This window comes from Protopterus annectens, chromosome 10.part0 (assembly GCF_019279795.1).
Source record: "Protopterus annectens isolate FY-2018-M chromosome 10.part0, PAN1.0, whole genome shotgun sequence".
NCBI classification, from domain to species: Eukaryota; Metazoa; Chordata; order Ceratodontiformes; family Protopteridae; genus Protopterus; species Protopterus annectens.
In genome coordinates this window covers 521,516,051-521,534,817 of record NC_056744.1, presented here as the reverse complement: position 1 = coordinate 521,534,817, position 18,767 = coordinate 521,516,051, and positions in this window count along the sequence as shown.

Here is an 18,767-nt window from a genome sequence, read left to right as displayed (position 1 = left end):
GCTGTGTACTGCGTGTATCAGATAGAGTTAGCCCTGAACTAAAACTTTGGCAACTGCTGCATTTACAAGGTAAGTCCTGAACCTGGATTGCATTGTGTAACAATATGAATGAGTGACATATCCATGTATTTCATTACTTGCGCCTATAACCATGTAAAAGGTGGGATATTTGTACAGAAATGATCTTAACTTGTGACAGCAGAGACTTATTTGATGTATATATACCATTATTATGTAGTAGGCTTCATGCATCAAAGATTCACACAGTCATACCCATCAAAAGTAATGATGGTCACCACATGCCCTAAGTTCAGCAATATATGTTTATACAGGAAAATCATTAGAGAGAGAAGTTAGAAAGTAATGCTACACATTGCAGTTTCAGATGTCACAACCCTCACAAGATCATTCACAATAAAGTTCAGAAATATCGATGCTATCAACTGTCTTATTTCCTAAGTCCAATATAAGTCAAAGGTATAATTACTAGTTCAACACCACAAATGCAGATATACTAAGCACTAAGTCAGCTACACATGCTGAGCATTAGACACAAAGCTTATGTATTCCTAAATCCAAATGATAGAAAACAGAGCTGGGCACAGTTATCATCACTTGCACAGGGTGTTGTATGTGTGGATATTTGGACAAGTCAATAAATGGCCAGTGAGACAAAATTAGTTTAAATTTAGTTGAACCACATAACTGTTGTGTGTGTGTGTGTGTCTGTACTGGTCCTCCAGGTAAAATTGTTGTGTGTATGACTGCATGAACACAACCAAGCTCTGTGCTAGCTCTACGTCTTAGTATTTTGGCAGGTGTGAGCTGCGCATGGTAGAGGTGACATTTCATTGTTGTCCTGACCATGAAATCCAGTTCTGCCAGGAGTTGCACTGGCACATCCATGCCCATGGTCAGATGCACCTCTGCTATCTGAATGTGACTGATGTCTTCTGGATGAGCTCCCTTCATGCCCAGTACCATGAGACCATGGCCTACCACATCTAGGTGTGGACAGCTCACCCACTGATGGACCAGTGGAAGAACTGCAAGTATGGGGGCATGACCACATTGGCTAAATGCAGATGAAGTGGCTGAACTATGCCCACGAGGATGCTATTCCCTTCCCAGCAGGCATTTCTTCACAGGCAATGCTTGTTCCATGACCGACACCCCTCGTTCCATTACAGACACCCTTCATTCCAATTTGTCATTCATCTTTCATCTGATCCATTGAATCTGCAACACAGTGGAGGCAGTCATGCATATCAGTCTATGTCATATATACAACCCTGAGCATTTGTCTGGAGCATCTAAGAGAGTGTGCCTGTGCCTCCATGACAGCCCCAAACATACATTGAGTGGCATGGGAAGAGACATCTGCATCAGGTAGAGGACGGACAGCAGACTTTCTCAGAGCACCCCTAACAACCCTCCTGAGTGACACCTCACCCATAATTTGTTGACAGCCAGAGTCAACAGGCACTTAAGCTGCAGTAACCACACTTCATTGATGAATTGCCTTGCCATCTACATGTCCAATATCTGTGGGATCATTGGAATGTGTGTCTACTGGCTGTGTCCAATGGAATTGGTGGAGATGGTTGTATGTCAACCTCAGTGTCAGAGTCAACCTCTGCACCATCTGACTGCGCCTTTGTTTGGCCACCATCATCATCAGAGTCTGTTGATATGCTGACATCAGGTAGTAGATATCCCATATTTCCGCTGTCAGGATCACCTGTGATAAAAAGCAACAAACACAGGAAAAAAATAAATACCGACATTGCTGTAGTTAAATATATGGTAACAAAGTAACAGTACTGTCAGCATTACAGACAGTATAGCAATAGACACAACATTCCTGACATCAACATCACAGACTAAAATATTTCTTTAAATTGCTCAGCAGGACTGACATAAAAATGTTTGGCTTACCATATGCAGATGAGATTATCCTCTGCAAGCCAGACATCAACACAATTAACAGTAACAAATGAGGTAATACTTTTACCCTTTATATGTCCATTAACAATATTTTCAACAACTTGACCGACAACTCCAACCTAAACTTATCAATCAGAATGTGCTGTTAACTGTAGCAATCTTTGATCCCCCCCCCAAAAAAAAAATTCTTGTGACAGAAGTAACATATTGATGTCAATTGTTTTGTTATACAACAGTGTTCAACTATTGAGATATTAAGGCCTACCTAGAAGCTCCTTCTGGGACATGCTTCCTGTCCCTAACACTACTGCACTGATGTCTAGTACATGCTGTTCTGCACTTTCCTGGGAACTGTCTGGATCCCTGACAATAGCCAGGAACTCTTCATTTGGTGTCACTGATGCTCCATAGCAGCCCCACCCCCGGTAACTATCTCATCACATCCAACAGCAGCTGCTCTCCTCCATGCAGATGTGATCATGTTAGTGGTGCTATGGTGCACCTGATCATATATTCTGTCACGGCCACCCACAGAAATCATATCATCCACATTCTGCCACCAGATTTGCAATCTGCATGCCATATCTCCATATCCCTTTTCAAGCAGGAGGCCACCATGTTGCCTAAAGGCATCCACTCTCACCTGATTTTCAGCATCAGTGAAGGGTGGTCTCCAAGGATTGACATAGCTGGGTGGCATACTCCTAGTTGTCCTGAAAGACAACAGAAGGAGAATACACATAAGTGTCACATAAATGCAAAATAACTGTTCCCAGATAAAACAGAAAAGGTAGCCTCTCAGTATAACCAGTGGAGAAACATAAAACAGTCTAGAGATGCGCAATATGAACAACAGGCTGGATGAAAATAAAAGAGAGTAGCAATAGCAACAAATCCTTGTTTGTGCTATAACAGTAATGCAGCTTTGCTCCCCCCCCCGAAAAAAAAAACAGGCAAATGACACATTTTGCTAACAAACCATCTTTGAAGTGCTAAAAGTGCTATCAAAGGAACTGTCCCTGAAACATTTGTAGATATTTATCATAGAGCATTCCAGTTTCATATATTGGCAATCATGTATGCATGTGAAATGCCTTGAGAAACACTTTGTAACTAATGCATACAGATAAAAGTATGAAAACCTTTGCTTCAGATTTTTCTTAATTACATTTTAGCATATGCAGTATGTAGCTGACAAAATGTAAACATACCTTCTGAGTTCAGTAATCCTCTGCGCAGATATATCCCAAATTAACAGCATATGTTATGTCTTTTCCACATAAACAAGTCTCCTCACCATCAGTTTGCCTAGCTACATGGTTGCCTTTTTATATGGTGTAAATTCAGAGCTGTTAGCATGGTGAAGATGCAAATGAAGTGTGAACTGATTTGAATTGCTGAATCCCAAGTACATGGATCTGTGTATGAGATGTAAATATAGTGTAGGCACTCCCTCAGTGTTTGTTTTTAATGGATTGCTATTGTGAATGATTACTGGTTGGCAGAAGGAAAATACAACAGCACTGCAGGCTGCCTCACATCTAGTGGGTGTGTCAGGTTTGATTTACAAAGTGTTAAATGTAAGGTTCAAAATGTAAGTAAGCAGCACACAAATCACAGGTTGTGTTCAGTAACATCAAACCTGCCCTTCATTTATTGGCAACTGCATATCATATTATTTTCAGTTAATATCCTCACACATTTTAAGGCCAATGATATAAAATATTTTACACATTGCATATCTCAGATTACTGATCAGAAAACTGAAAAATGACCAACAAACACAAAGAGGTAATACAGAGCTGTATATTTGCAAGCAATAATCATAACAGGTTGTATGATCACTAAGTGAATTACATCCAAATATAATAAATGTACAAATAACAGTTGTATGGTTTAATTTTACTGTAGATGATGTTGTAGTTCGTTATGTGCAGAATGATTTCAGTGCCTTGTTGCAAAGCTGTTTGTGTGGTAAATAGGGATAAGGCACCTGACCTTTGTTCAAAAGGTTCATTGGAGTGAGAGTACAAATCCAGATCTCTGTAGACATCTCATGTGAACCATCATTTTCTAGTGTGTATGTCATATACTAATTTAACTACATTTCCCTTTTTTGTCTTTTCCCCTTTTCTGTCTTGTTAATTTTTAATTTTTTTTTTGTGGGCCAGTGTTTGTGTGATGTGGCACTTAGAGCAATCACAGGAACATAGAAAATGAATGGCAGGTTTGGCTGTGCTTTTCTCATTTGCATGAAGCATGGCAGTACAAAAACTAGACAACTGGATCACCAAGGAAGCAGACAGGACCCTAACAGTCAAACATAAAAAACAGATGCATTCAATTAATTCTATTGAGCAGAGTGCAAACTCATTAATCGGCATTGCGTGGTGATTAACAGAGAGACCTTAATGATTAGTAAATTAGGGAATGCCATGTAACTAGTCCTGTTGCAGCATGTGCAAATGTAGGGCTGGAATACAGATGGTTCTGGGTTCTAGCACAGGGTGTGCAACCTTTTATCACTGTTGTGATATTGCAATTTATAGCAATGAACTGAAACATAGACAACTGCTATCAGAACAGGTGTTAAGTGTAGGACTGCCATACACATGGTCCTGGGTTCTAGTACAAGATATTCCATACACTTTTACTGTTTGTTCCACTTCCCATTGTATTAACTCTCACTTATAACACTTCAGATAGTGGAGTTGATATTAATTACATCTATAAGGGATGAAACACTATTATTGTGTTATCAGGTGCATGAATAAGGGTATACTTTGCACCATATTTCTATAAGTATAATTGTGTTATCTTGACTTGTATGGCCTTAACATTTGCCTAAGACACATGCACAACTGTCTCTGTATCCAATAATCTTGTCAAATCACTGGCATACATGTGTGACAACTCATACTGTTACCTGTATTTATGTACAATTGCTGACTATGTCTGGATAGCACTTCTTCTGTGGCAAAGATGAAAAATAAACACTGTGGAAGAAAATGTTTTGTCCCTTATGGCTAGGGATTGAATATCACAGTGTAAAAATAATTTTTTTCAGTGTATTAAGGTAAAACAAATGTGTCAGGTCATTACACGCATGCTCCCAGTGCATGTCTGCTAACCTAACTCATCTAACAATTGCCTTCCAATGTCCAATATATATTTCCAGGCTACATCAGTAGACATGCCTCAAACTAAGGCCAAGTGTCAGATTAACCTTCCAATTGCATTTATTTCATTCCTCACTGCCTGGCACTGCTGCTCTCTGCTTACCATTGCACAAATGTATTGCTTAAGTATGCACACTCCAGTAAATGTGATAAGTGGAATTGGCAAGAAAGCACCAGTCTACATTGCTCTAGGTCTGCTGATAGACATAGTTGGCATTAGTGTGGAAGTTGCCAGGTTTAGGGCTCAGATGTGGGTGTCCATGAGTCTAGGATATTTATTGGAGAAAGAGGAGCACCACAGCCATAGGCTTCTGCAGGTGTCTATTCTGAAGCTTGGAATAGTTTACTCCAGGGTGTATCCAGTGCCAGTGGTATCCTATCCACTGGAGAGCAATGTAGGCATCATTTTAATGATGTACAGAGGAGGATGAGGGATACTCTCAACCATAGGTTAGAGGAATTTAGAAGATTACTTGTAAGACTTATAAAGCTTAATAAAGGCAAGGCTGGTATGCATAATACTCTTCTATTCTTTCCCCAGCTGCCAGAGATCAGGAGTTCAATGTCTGGGCCTGTGAAACTTCTCCTCTGCATACATTCCACTTGCTTCTCTCAGTCTCTCGAATCAAGTTGCATAGGCCCAGACATTGAATTCTGATCTCTGGCAGCTGGGGAATGAACAGAAAAGAACAGAAGTGCATTATGCATAAATAAAACAATCCCCCCATCTTGCAATCACTTCAAGACTGCACTAAAAACTCACTTAAGACTCTGGTTATGCCAATGCACCAATCCCAACTAGTAACCCTCCTTTTACCTCCCCTTCTTCTCCCTCCCCTAGCCACCAAACCTCACACCCTCTGATCATTGCATTCCATTCTCTGCAGGCTCTGGCTCACCCTTTACCCTCCCCTTCCCTCCTCACCCAGTATCTCATACCTGTTATAGCATGCTTAACTACCTCACTTCATCTCAACTCCAAATACATATCCAACTGACTTACACCTAGCTTCCTCTCACTACCATGTATACTACTCATTCAGTCTCCTCTCTTGCTCCTCTTTCTTCCCCTTCCATCCCATTAGCCCTTCTAGCTTGTTCCACCTTCATGTGGAGCTTCTGTTTTGTATCTGCTTGAGTTTAGTGCACTATATGTATATAATATTTAGGTATATGAGTTTAGAACAGTATCTGTTTGAGCTTAATACTATCTGTTTATACATCCCTACCTTTATTCCTAGCCTCTAGCTAGATATTGGTACATTTGTTTATTATTATGTTTCATATTGTATGTATAGCTAATGTTTGCTGCAGTATGTATTATTTGCTATTGTATGTACATTCAATTGTTTTTCATGTGCTCTGCTGCTCATTTATTGTTCTGTGGAGCATTTCTTCCTGGGCCTCCACTGAAAACGTACCTGTGTTCAGTTGGAATTTCCAGGTAAATAAATAAATAATAATAAATACATATTTTTAAAATATATATATATATATTTTTTTTATTATGTGTCATCAAAATGTGTCCATGACATTCATGTATCACTAAATGCTCCACAGCATAGAGAGGTAGTCCAGCCCCATTTGCTCAGCCTGCTCCTGCTCTACCAGGTCCAGAACTGATGCCCAACATGTCTGGGAGACAAACTTACAACATTGCCTCTGCTGCACCTACACTACCTGCACCCTGAGATAGTCTTGCCCTGAATATTTGGTCCAGTGGTACTCTCCAGGGGCAGTGGCAGAAGTAGTGATTTCAGTACCCGCAGTGAATTGCCAGGGATGGTGCATAGGGTGGTGCACACCTACACCGGATGGAGAGGCTGTTCTCCCTCTGTAGGAGGAGCAGGAGATGTCAGGCACTCCAGTCAGATGCAGAATAAGGTAACAGTGATGACAGACAGTGGCTGAGGACTCGATTCTCACTGCCTCCAATTTGATGACCATGGGCCGAGGTTGTCTCCACCCTCACCCCAATCACGTTGTCCCCAACCTCTTGTATCCATCACCACCTCTGTCTTTTGTTTTGTTTGTCTTGTCTGTCTCCAACTGGTTTCTCGCCAACCCAACTTACCTGACCCAGGCATACCTACATCACTACTCCAACTTTTTTTCTCTTTCTCAAATAAAGAATAAATAAGTACCTGTCCTGCAAAAAAAATAAATAAATCATTCCATACATATCTCTCCATTTCGCACACATTTCATATTGACACGCTTGATTTGGTCCAATTGGCTATACAACATGATTTCATTATGGTAACCCCTCTTTATGGAGGTGACCATCCAAATTCCGATAATATTCTGCACACATTTTTAGTTTACACTGTTAAATAAATGGATAGCTATGTTTTTTTTCTACATCCCTGCTGCACATTACTGTACTGCTTTCCCTTTGTCTGCTTGTTCCCCATTTTACCACTTTCCTATCTACCCCATTTTCACCATTTTAATCTGGTCAAAAAATAGAATCACACACAACACACATAAGTACCAAAAAAGCATTAGATCCATTCATTTTTTGGGCTCCATGTTTGCGCAGAGGTGCACATCATGCAGTAATGGTGAGCAGTGGAAAACAGCTTTGGTTACCTCTGCACCTATGTTGCTTAACCCTGCTGAGTTATGCAAACACACAGCTACAGACGTACTATAAAACATTCATGTCATTGCTTTATCAATGTTTATTGAAAAGTATTTAAGAGTATTAGAGACACATGGATTTAAACCCAGCATCATCTGGGCTCAAAAAGACATGTATCAATGCATCATTATGTGCTGTCACAGTCAGGCAAGCTGTTGGCGTGTTTCATAGAGTCAATACTAACTCTCAGACTTTAGCAATGTGTCTCTCAGTTGATCCCTCCTTAACTATGCATAAACATGAATAGTATTGGAAATGTGCATCTCACATGCGCATAAACTTTGCCAACTGTTGAGTAAATCCACTGCTCATCTTACTATGGAAGAGTAAATATTATTATGCATTACTGCTGTTTACTGTCCATTTCCTGTCTATGATATGCAATTACATGTGGAAACATAACAAACTGAAGGTCCTATCTAACAATATATCATATTTACAATAGAGCCACGTGTTGCATCCCCCCAAGCAGTGCAACCCTAGTGTGTCTTTTCACACATGTCACCAAAACTAAAAAAGGTAATATCCAGTGTTGTGTGATACGCAGTGCACATCAGTTTGGTAACATACAGAACTACAGCTATTGACTCATAAATCTAAAAAGCCTTATCTGCAAGGCAAGGGAAGGAATCAGCATGGACTTTACCCACAGGGACATAGGTGACCTACAACACACTTGACCTGACCATTTTGTTTTTGCCAAGGGTAGACCTTGCTTACTAAACCTAATGGATTTCTTTGATACTGACTTCAAAGACCTAGATGAGGATAACAGGACATACCGCCTATGTTTAGTTCTCCAAGGTCTTTGACACTATCCCCCATTCATCTATTATACTGAAAATCTCCCATCTGGGAATTAAGCCATGCATTACTAGATGAATAGCTAACTGGCTCACCAACAGAACACACACTGTCAAAATTGGAGAATGTATGTCCACCACTAGCCAACTAACAGGTGGAGTACCACAATGATCTGTGCTGGTCCCTCAACTGTTTGGAAACCATTTCTCTGAAGTCCAGGCAATGGTAGATGGCCTGTGCTTTTCCAAGTTTGCAGGTGACTGTTAAATGCATACATTCATACAGTGTTCCCCATGATGGTAATATATTACATAAGGGGCTGACACAGACAAATGATTGGTGCCAAACTCACGGACTGAACCTTAATACAAACAATGCCTCATTGTACCCTTTGGCAATAAAGTATCCCTGCTAATTATGATATACATAGCACACCTCTAAGCTCAAATACAGTGTCATGAGACCTGGGAACAAATGTTGATAGAAAGCTACATTTTAATCACTGTGTGTCCATAGTGGTGACACACACATTGTGCATTGTGCACATCACACATATGGACATCACATTCAAAACCTGGGTGGTCATACCTCTGCTGTACTCTAATTAAGTGCAATGCTCCCTTATGTCTGTACCACACCAGACATCTTAAGCAACTGGAAAAAAAACAGAGGTTTGTGACTGGGAGAATCCAGGGCCTCCAAAACATGACATACATGGAAAGACTGATAGACCTGTCACTGTATCATGTGTATCATGCAGTCTGCTGAGTAGTGACCTACACCTGACCTAAAGAACAGTCACAGACCTTGCCCTACTAGAAATGTTAGACATCTGCAAATCAAATGGGATGAAAATAACTTGCTCCAGGGTTCTGAACCTAGCCTGTGACATAAACAGAACATGCTGGGGAGACACATATATCCCACAGAGATTTATACTAGTCTGTAATAGGCTCCCACTGCATGTGAAGCAGTGCTCCTCAATGACTCTTTTTAAGTGCAACCTTGAAAACTGGATGGATAATTGTAAGTCACCCCTTGGGTGGCACCTATGTCATTTATAGGCAGAGTCAGTTGATGCTGCTCACAAAATTGCTCTGCAACTATGTTTAATAAAGGTACTTCTGTTTTTTACACAGCTAGTCTTGCAAACACCCTAGGGCCATTAGGCTGGTAACTTCCTATGAAGCTATGAACCTATGCAGGCCGCAGGCCTCCCAGCATCTGCTCTCCCACACGGCCTACTGATGTCATCTACTAAAAGTTGACCTGTAATCTTGTAAAGTCAGATTTGTGCTGTGGTGCTTGCTGAGTACTGTAGACTATGCCCTTAGGTCAGTAGGGGTTCTATTCTCACTGCAGTCAACTGTGTGTGTGTCAAAGTCAAACTAAATTTTACTGTCATCCAGATCAACAAATGCAGTATATCACTGGATGAAATTTTGTTGCTTCACACTCATGTGCATTTAAAAACAGTTTTCACAAGAGGGTTAAGGAAGCATATAATGAAAGAAATTCTAGACAGTACAAACATAAATACACATATAGATAACTTTTCCCCCACCATTTATAAGATAGCATAGCAGCATAGCATAAATTACAGTTCCCATATTTGTGCAACTAATAAAATATGATCTTTGACCATCCTCTTAAAGCATTTTTCCACCAGCGGATTGAGTGCAATGGGTCAGTAGTCATTTAATGTGACTAGGGATTACTTCTTTGGCAGAGGAATAATGATGCCAGACTTGAAGCACCTTTGCACACTAGCCTGTCTGAGAGATGCGTTGAAGATGTCATTAAAGACAGGAGCCAGTTGATCTGCACAGTCCTTGAGTATACAACGTGTGTGTGTGTGTATGTGTGTGGTCCTGCTTGATATTACAGAGAGCCTTTTACATGGTCATGTGGGACACTTATTACCATATTCTCCTCAATAGACACTGCTGATGTCATCAGCTATATCAGTTTTGTGGATATGCACTTTTCTCACCAGGTAAGGGTCAGAGACTGGCTTGGAGGCCAGGCAGAAGTCACGTCCTCCTATACGATATAGATTACAGTGACATGGCTTTCAATATATCCACATACATCATGAAATGGTTTGTAGGCCCTGTGTTTTTTTGATGAGAAAGCCCTGTGGTCTGTTCAGCTGTTGCATGTGTCTGGTGAGGTACATGCAAAACAGAGCATTATACTATATTAGTGTTCTGATGAGGTTTGAGTACAGTGCTGTCATACAGTCCTAAGATGCAAATATGATGGTATGATATATGATGTGCACAAAATAGGCTTTCAATGCCAGTATGGACACTTGGTGGTTAAAGTTCAGATTTTTCTATATGTGCTTCCAGTGCCTGCCTCACTGGATTTCAGCATAGCAGGACTGTTGTCAATGCTGTAATTAACATGTAGTTTCACTTTTCAAAAGGACAACATGAAGACACATTTCTGCATTTATTTTTAGATTGCATGGATTCATCACTAATCATTTGTCTCTGTTAGCTCCTCCTGTAGAATGTTATCATTACTGGTGGACACAATGATTGCACCTAATATGCAAGAATCCGCAAACATGTTAAGTCAAAGGCCATATACATTAGCCTGAACTGTCAAGAAATAGAATCCAAACAGTAAAGGGCTAAGCACAGATCCCTGGGGTTTGCCAGTGGTATTATCTCTACTGGTACAGCTTGATTCATCAACTTTCTCAGTATGTGTTCTGTCGGTGAGCCAACTGATTACCCATCTAGTGACATAAGGGTTACCCCTCCCCCAGCTGGGAGAGTTTCTCAATGATACCTGCAAGGCAGACTGTGTCCAAACCTTAGGCCAGATAAAGATAGGCAGTATGCACTGTCTTACCTTCATCCAGGTCTATCAAATGGAATTAATGGGATGTGACAATATCACAGATTGTATGTGGAGTGACTCAGCACATACACTTTCCTGATAAGGTTGAATAAACACTTCAAAACACTCACCACACAGGCTATCTTCCCGTAGAAGGGTGTACATCAGCATGGATCCATCTGAGTTGAGGGGACAGCACCAGATGCATGCGTGTACAGAGACATCATGACTCTCCTCAAATGTGAGATAAATCAATGTGCCATCTTGGACCTTTTCTAATTGGACACTAGTAATATTCCAGCTGTGTGCAACAGACCTGTGTCAGTTGTTAATGCTACATCATGTCTGTTACATCTGATGTATTCAAAGAGGTTATTAAGGACATGCATGATGATAACAATATTATTCTGTGGAACTTGACCAGGTATAGGCATTTGACACAATTCCACACTGCAGTATTCAATCTACACTGTCATATGTGGTCATAAACAGCTATATCACCAAGTGGGTAGACCAGTGAATCACAAAAGTGGCATATCACTAAGTTGAAATGTGTGAATTGACCTATATCTCTGGTCCAGTGATCAGGTCCATACATCAGTGCTGTCTGCTTGGCCCTTTCCTGTCTATTATTTAAGTGATGGACATCACAGATGACATACACATCCTGTGTCCAAACAGCTGCCTGAAGGGCTACAGAATGTGGACAATCATTGATTCCAGCTGTGAAATTAGCATAATACAGACAGTATCAGCACATACCAAATATTGCTGCCACAGCCATGACAACACCTGAAATCGCAAGGAAACATGGGGGGGGGGGGGATTTGTTATGTCAGGAAAACAAACACACAACCCAAGTATACCCTGTAATCAGATCAGTAGCTATCTGACCTGTGTCCTGGGGTAGATGGTAAATGGAACATCCACCAGCATGTGGCCACAAAGCTGACTACTCCCTTGCATGTAACACAATCACTGAATATGTGAAAGACATTCACATCAAGGGCCATAATACCTTCATAGTTCCCAGCCATCATCACACCGGTAACTGAGTGCCATGCACCTTCCTTCACATACCTCTCTACACATCTTCCAGTGATGTGTAACTGAAGCGTACCACCTTTGTCAGACTGAGCTGCCACAGAGCTTATTGGCCATACCGCAGTAATGTTTTTGTAGCACGTACATGACTGTCTGATGGTTTGGAACACCAATCAAGTTGTTACACCAGATGCATATGCGCTACCTGCTCTGCTGATGCACACACTACATACATAGGTGTTTGACAACATTAATAGCCTGGAGATCATTCATGACAGTGTAGATTCATATATATATATATATATATATATATATATATATATATATATAGATATATGTATATGCAATGCATACCAGTCATCTAGCCTGTATTGCTCATAATGTCACAAACAGGTATAGCAGTGTCCCTCCTAACACCTCCAGCAGATATTGCAGTGTCAGGACAGTGTGCATGGCTGCCCTCATAGAGTGTGAAAGTATTATAATAATTGTTTAAATATGTTTATGCAGAATCATCTCTTATCACTCTAAATCACATACGTTATGCCAGAGGCATGGGATTACTGGGGGTATTATACTGATATTGTCCATGATTGTGGTTGGCTCTCTTAATATTTTCCATGAACCTTTACCTGTGCCCCACTTGTAGGAGACCTCTGTTGAGATTTCACTCATTTTAAGGCAAATCAGTTTGCACAGCTTCACAAAATGCACCTTACCCCAATTGTATGTCCTCTGCATTATTCATGTAAGGATGCTTATCTCACACTGAAATCCTCCCCATTGTTATGTCACCTTGTGTAACAGTCATATAAAACACATTTTCACTGTTCAGTCTCTACTGTAACATATAGATATGTAATTTTTGTTGCTGCTACAACCATCTGCCATTGACGCCGCCTTGTCTGCTTTACATTAGGTTGTCCTCTTTCTCTGTGTTCATTCCTACAATTTATTTGTGTGTCCCTATTCAATGCACTCACTTCCTCTGACTGTTTATTGTAGATGGCAGTCCATGTACCATTACAGATCATTTACACAGCTTCAGTACAGCATGCCAGGAATGGCACTGTAGGTACACTGTCCTGTACTGTCTTTGAACCGTGTACTTCATATTTCATACCTCTCAATTGTCCAGATATTCACAGGATGTCCAGATGTGTTCCTTATCAAAACTGTGGCTTTCTGCCATATTACTGGGATTATCTTAGGACTGATATGACTCAATATGACATACATTTGAATTGAGTTTCATACTTCAAATCCTTCAGAACATGTACGTCTACCACATTTTCATAAGGCATCTATGTCAAATATGTCCCTATTTCTGGGTCATTGTCCCTATGTTATGATGGCCTTTCTGCAGATGTGTTGAACTAAGAGATTGAGAGCTATCTATGAAGCCCTGGTGATTATTGTGGCATTCTGCACAAAACTGCAGACCATAACTGCTCTGCTTTAAACAGGATTGCCATCAATGTTCACTTACATGGTTTCCTGGCCGGCATGTTGCCGGCCATGAAACCTCACTTAGACATGGCACGTGGCACGAATATGCACTGTGTAATGGTGCACACATGTAAACTCCTTGTTGGCTTTGTGCACAGCCTACACTGAGTTTATTGAATCCTGTGGTGAGTAGTTGCAACTTCAGACTTTCAATAATTATTTTACCTTATGTATGTTGGGATGGCTGAAATGGCATATTTATAAATGTCATGTAATGTTATTTTTGACAACCTCTTCATGCAAATGAAAGAAATATTTATATCCTAGCACATCAAGCCATGGTTATATAATTGCATGCTATACAGAAAAAAGGAGCTACTGTAATATTAACTATTAGATATTTATTCTGCTTCCTCAAAAGTGATATTGAAAATAATTTACTTTAGATGTTAATATAATTAAACCATGCTGCAAGAGTTTTTTCAACTCTGTTATTTTTAGATACATATAACTACAGCTTGTATACTTCAATGCACATAGCAGTAACCTCAAATAATGAAAGACAGATAATCATGGTCCATGTAACAGATAAAAAACACAGTTAAAAGTTATAATTTTTTTTTTAATGATGTCATTAAGTTTCAAGGTCACTAAAATTTTCTTTATTTCACAATCATCGATGAATGCTACTACATGGCTCTTACATTAGTTACCAAATATTCCACCACCAAAGTTAAACCCAAACCTCTATTCTGTGCTGGTATAAGGTGTGGTGGCCTTGGCATGGTGGGCAGGCATGTGAGAACAACTCAAGGGTGTGGCAGGAAGGAAATCTTGCAGTATCATATACGCTGATCTAAGCTTTTCAGCAGAACCCCGACCATCCCTATGGCATACTAGGTTTGATGTCACAGAAGGTTATGCAGTAGCTTCATGGAGGATGTACTCCCACCTAACTGAAAACACATCCCTCATGCATTCTTCCACCAAACATTTGTAGAATACATTTCTCTGGTATCACCACCAGCTCTAGCGTGCTTTAAACACATGCCCAATCTGGTCTATGTTAAAAAAACAAATGGAATAAATTATGAATGCTCCGTTGAATGAAAACTCATATACTCTAAATCACTATTGTGGGGTGCTGTGCCCCTCACACCCCCCTAAAAATATATTCCAACTCCGAGATCACACTACAGTGAGGAAAAGGCAAATTTTCCAATCTTCACTGTACTGCAGTCTCACAGTAATGATTTTGAGTATATGAGTTTTCGCTCAACAGAACGTTCACAATTTCTTCTGTTCGTTGTTTTAACATAGACCCGCCCGATCATGTTCCATACTTTCCCTTGAGGAAGGGCAATGAGTTTAAACCTCCTCATATCTTGCTCCACCATACATCAGCTCCAACACATACCTGAGCTCCTGCTAACTCAAGTCTACTGCACCATATGCAGGGCTTTATCTCTCTATGTCAATGGAGTTATCAAACCCAAAATATATATAACATTTTTTACATATCACTATCATGATGGAAAAATGAATGAAGTGAGAGGCATCAGATAGGTATCAGATGGTTGTGTTACTATAAACGCCAAACGATTGAAAATTCCAGGATGTATCACCCATGATACAATTTAAATTCCTAAGTAAAGAATTGTCATTTGGCATCATGAAGGATAGCATTTGATAGCACAAGATATCACCTTTAGTAATAAAACACTGAGCTCCTGTTGATATAAGAGATCATCTACAAGACTTCTATCAATCCCTTACTGTACCTGGGAACTCAGATGAAGCCTACAAATTTTCTAGGATTCCTTTTGTACTGTTTGGCTGGGAGGATTTTTCTATTCCTTCTGAGAAGAAAGTCAAGTGCTAGCTGCAATTTTCCATTGCGAAAAGATTTCAACGTATCTCTGTCATTTTGCACAGAGTCTTGATAATATACTTAAGGCAAAATGGTGTCTGGCTTTGTCCTCTATACTACTAAGCTGCTGTTGACTGTACCCTAAGGTGCTACTTCACTGAGAGAAACAAGGCTTCTGTCTAACCCTTACATCATATGGGACCTGAGATGAAGCCTACAGGTTTTGTTTGGACCAGCCTATGTATTATTTGGCTGTTAGAATCTGTTACCTGCTTCTGTTCCAGCCGGTACTAGATTTAGCAATTACCAGAAAAGTTGAGCTGATTGGCTACTACTGTTCTTAGCGGACATCTGGGTGATGGTGTCATAAAGCATGCAATTATAAATTTTATTAGGAATAAGAAAATGAGGTCTAACTTATTGTTATAAGTAATCATTGCCATTACCAGTTTGTAACATCACCCACTGAATTATGTGTTATATACCAGTCCAGAACAGAAACAGGTGAAAAGGAATTTATTTTATAGAGCAGAGTACTCAGTGAATGAAATGTCTTTAAATTGTTGACCATTAAATTTCTTCCCAGTCTTATGGACCAGTGTCTGAAGTCCAAAAGATAACTGTTGCAAAGTGTCCATGTTTATAATTTTCTATGGTCATAAAGTTAAAAAAATATACATTGTCTTACACATTTGTCATGTTTTTCTGTTCCCTGAAATAACCCAGATTGAGGGAATAATGCCCATTTTCACTGATGTTGCCTATGAATATCAGATTTATACTGTATAGTTTTGTCATTGCTGGTAGTTTGCCAGATGCATTGCTCTTAACTGCCCTTGGGTTTGCCACAACATTTTAAAGTGTTCCCTCATGAAAAATTACATTCAAGGTACAGTTGTGAGAATTACAAAGCTTAATTAATGCTAAGCATTAAATTTACCGCCTCACTATATTTCAGAAAATCTATGTAAAAATTCATCTACTTATTATTTTTGACAAATACAAGTATGTGGGCTATTGCCTCTAGAATGTCAATAACCAGTGATAAACACTGTTGAATTACGCAATGACCCCAGGCTCAATTTTTACAAAGTGGGAGATATTAAAAGGATGATGGTATACAGTAATTTTGCAGTGGCCAGCAGATGTTAGTGTAACAATGAAATTAGTATGGTTAGAGAAAAAAATATCTACATCAGATGTATATGGGACCCAGACAGAGGCAGACCTCACCAATCGAGGTGACGGTTACAGCATGCAGTGGTAACTGAGTTCCCTTCAGTCATTTCATATGCTCATACACATTGTTTCTGTTCTTGGTATGCATGCAGGATGCCTTGATGTAGGCTGTGGGCAGCTGTGGTGGTGGGTCTTCATGCACAAGTAGTGTAAATCTTACTTATAGTACTTAGATTTCAGCTCCCACTGCATGCTGTAAGGAACCACAGCCAGGTCTTACTAGAGTACATAAGAGCAGTTGCAGAGCTTCATGCTCTTTATTGCTGAGTTGCTTCAACATGTACTCCAAGGTGCTACTTGAATGACAAAAATAGTATTTCTATCAGGCACTGACAATACCTCGGACCTGATTAGTTGTGATAAACTTAGCAATGCTAAGCCACTGGTGCATTAGGTAAGCATTTCCCACAATTAAATGCAGCTCCACAGCTACAGGTAATACTTAACTGCAGGAAAGCCCTTTCCTTTTATTCAAAGGAACAGCCAAGCTGTGAGTCTGCTAACACAGTGTAAGAGTTATGTACTTGATCTACATTGCTGCTTTACATTAAACTAATACATGGAAAGCACATCTTGAACTTCTAGCTTGTGGTGATAGCTTCACTTGTCCTTTGCATAGCAGTACTTGATAGCGTGCTCTTTTCTTGATCTTGCTTTTCCACCAGATCATATCATTGGCACCAGTATCTGAACTTTAAAACACCAGTCTGACCCGAAAATGAGATCTAGAAGAATAAGGGTGGTGGGGTCTCTGTCTTCATTAAGAACAGGCACACCTCCAGACTGGTATGACACACTGGAACTACTCCAGGTGAAACTTACAGTTGGCAAGACACCTATCCAAGTTATAGCCAGCTATAGACTCCCCTCCATGACTCAGGACACCCACTCCTCTTACATGGATCTACTTGACTCCATCAAGGTACCCCCTAACACCCTGATCCTTGGTGACTTCAACTACACTACAATAGACTGGGAGAACTATTACTGCACTAATGCACTCACTCAATGATTACTTGACTTCATCACTTCTAATGCATTAGACCAGCTTGTCTCATTCCCCACAAGGGGTGATAACATTCTGGAAGTGGGTCTCACCAACATGGGCGACTGTTGCACCAGTCACATTGTATATTCTTCCCTGGAGAGATCATATCATCGGACTGTCTCATTCAAAGTTTCTATCCCACCCAAACCCCAACTGTAATCAAGCTAAAAACTTCTCAAAAGCTGACTACAACCTCCTAAGGGAGGATATCTGTAGCTTCACACCACCGCCCCCCTCACAGGATGCAGACAACAATGCTGAACAGTATGCCAATGCAGTATACATGCACCTGTACTATTGCATGGACTCAGCCATAGCCAATAGAGCTAAAACCTGCTCCTCAAGGAAACACACACCTGTTTGGTGGACATCCTTTATCAACAGGCTTTACGATGAAAGGAACAAACTGTTGTCCAAGGGTAAAAAAAAATGAACATATTCCAAATTGGAAAAACTCCCTCCTTAGCCTCAACAAGCAAATTAGATCAGTAGTGAAAGCCTCTAAAGCCAATTATGAATCAAAACTAGCCTCCAAAACAAAAGGAAACCACAAAGCCTTCTTCAGTTACATCAGGAACCTCTGTGGCAAAGACCAGGTTGGTTCTGAATTAGTACTAAACAGTATCACTATTCATAGGTTCAGCACAAACTTCACTCCTGTCCCCCACAAATGCCCTTTTGACATCCCTG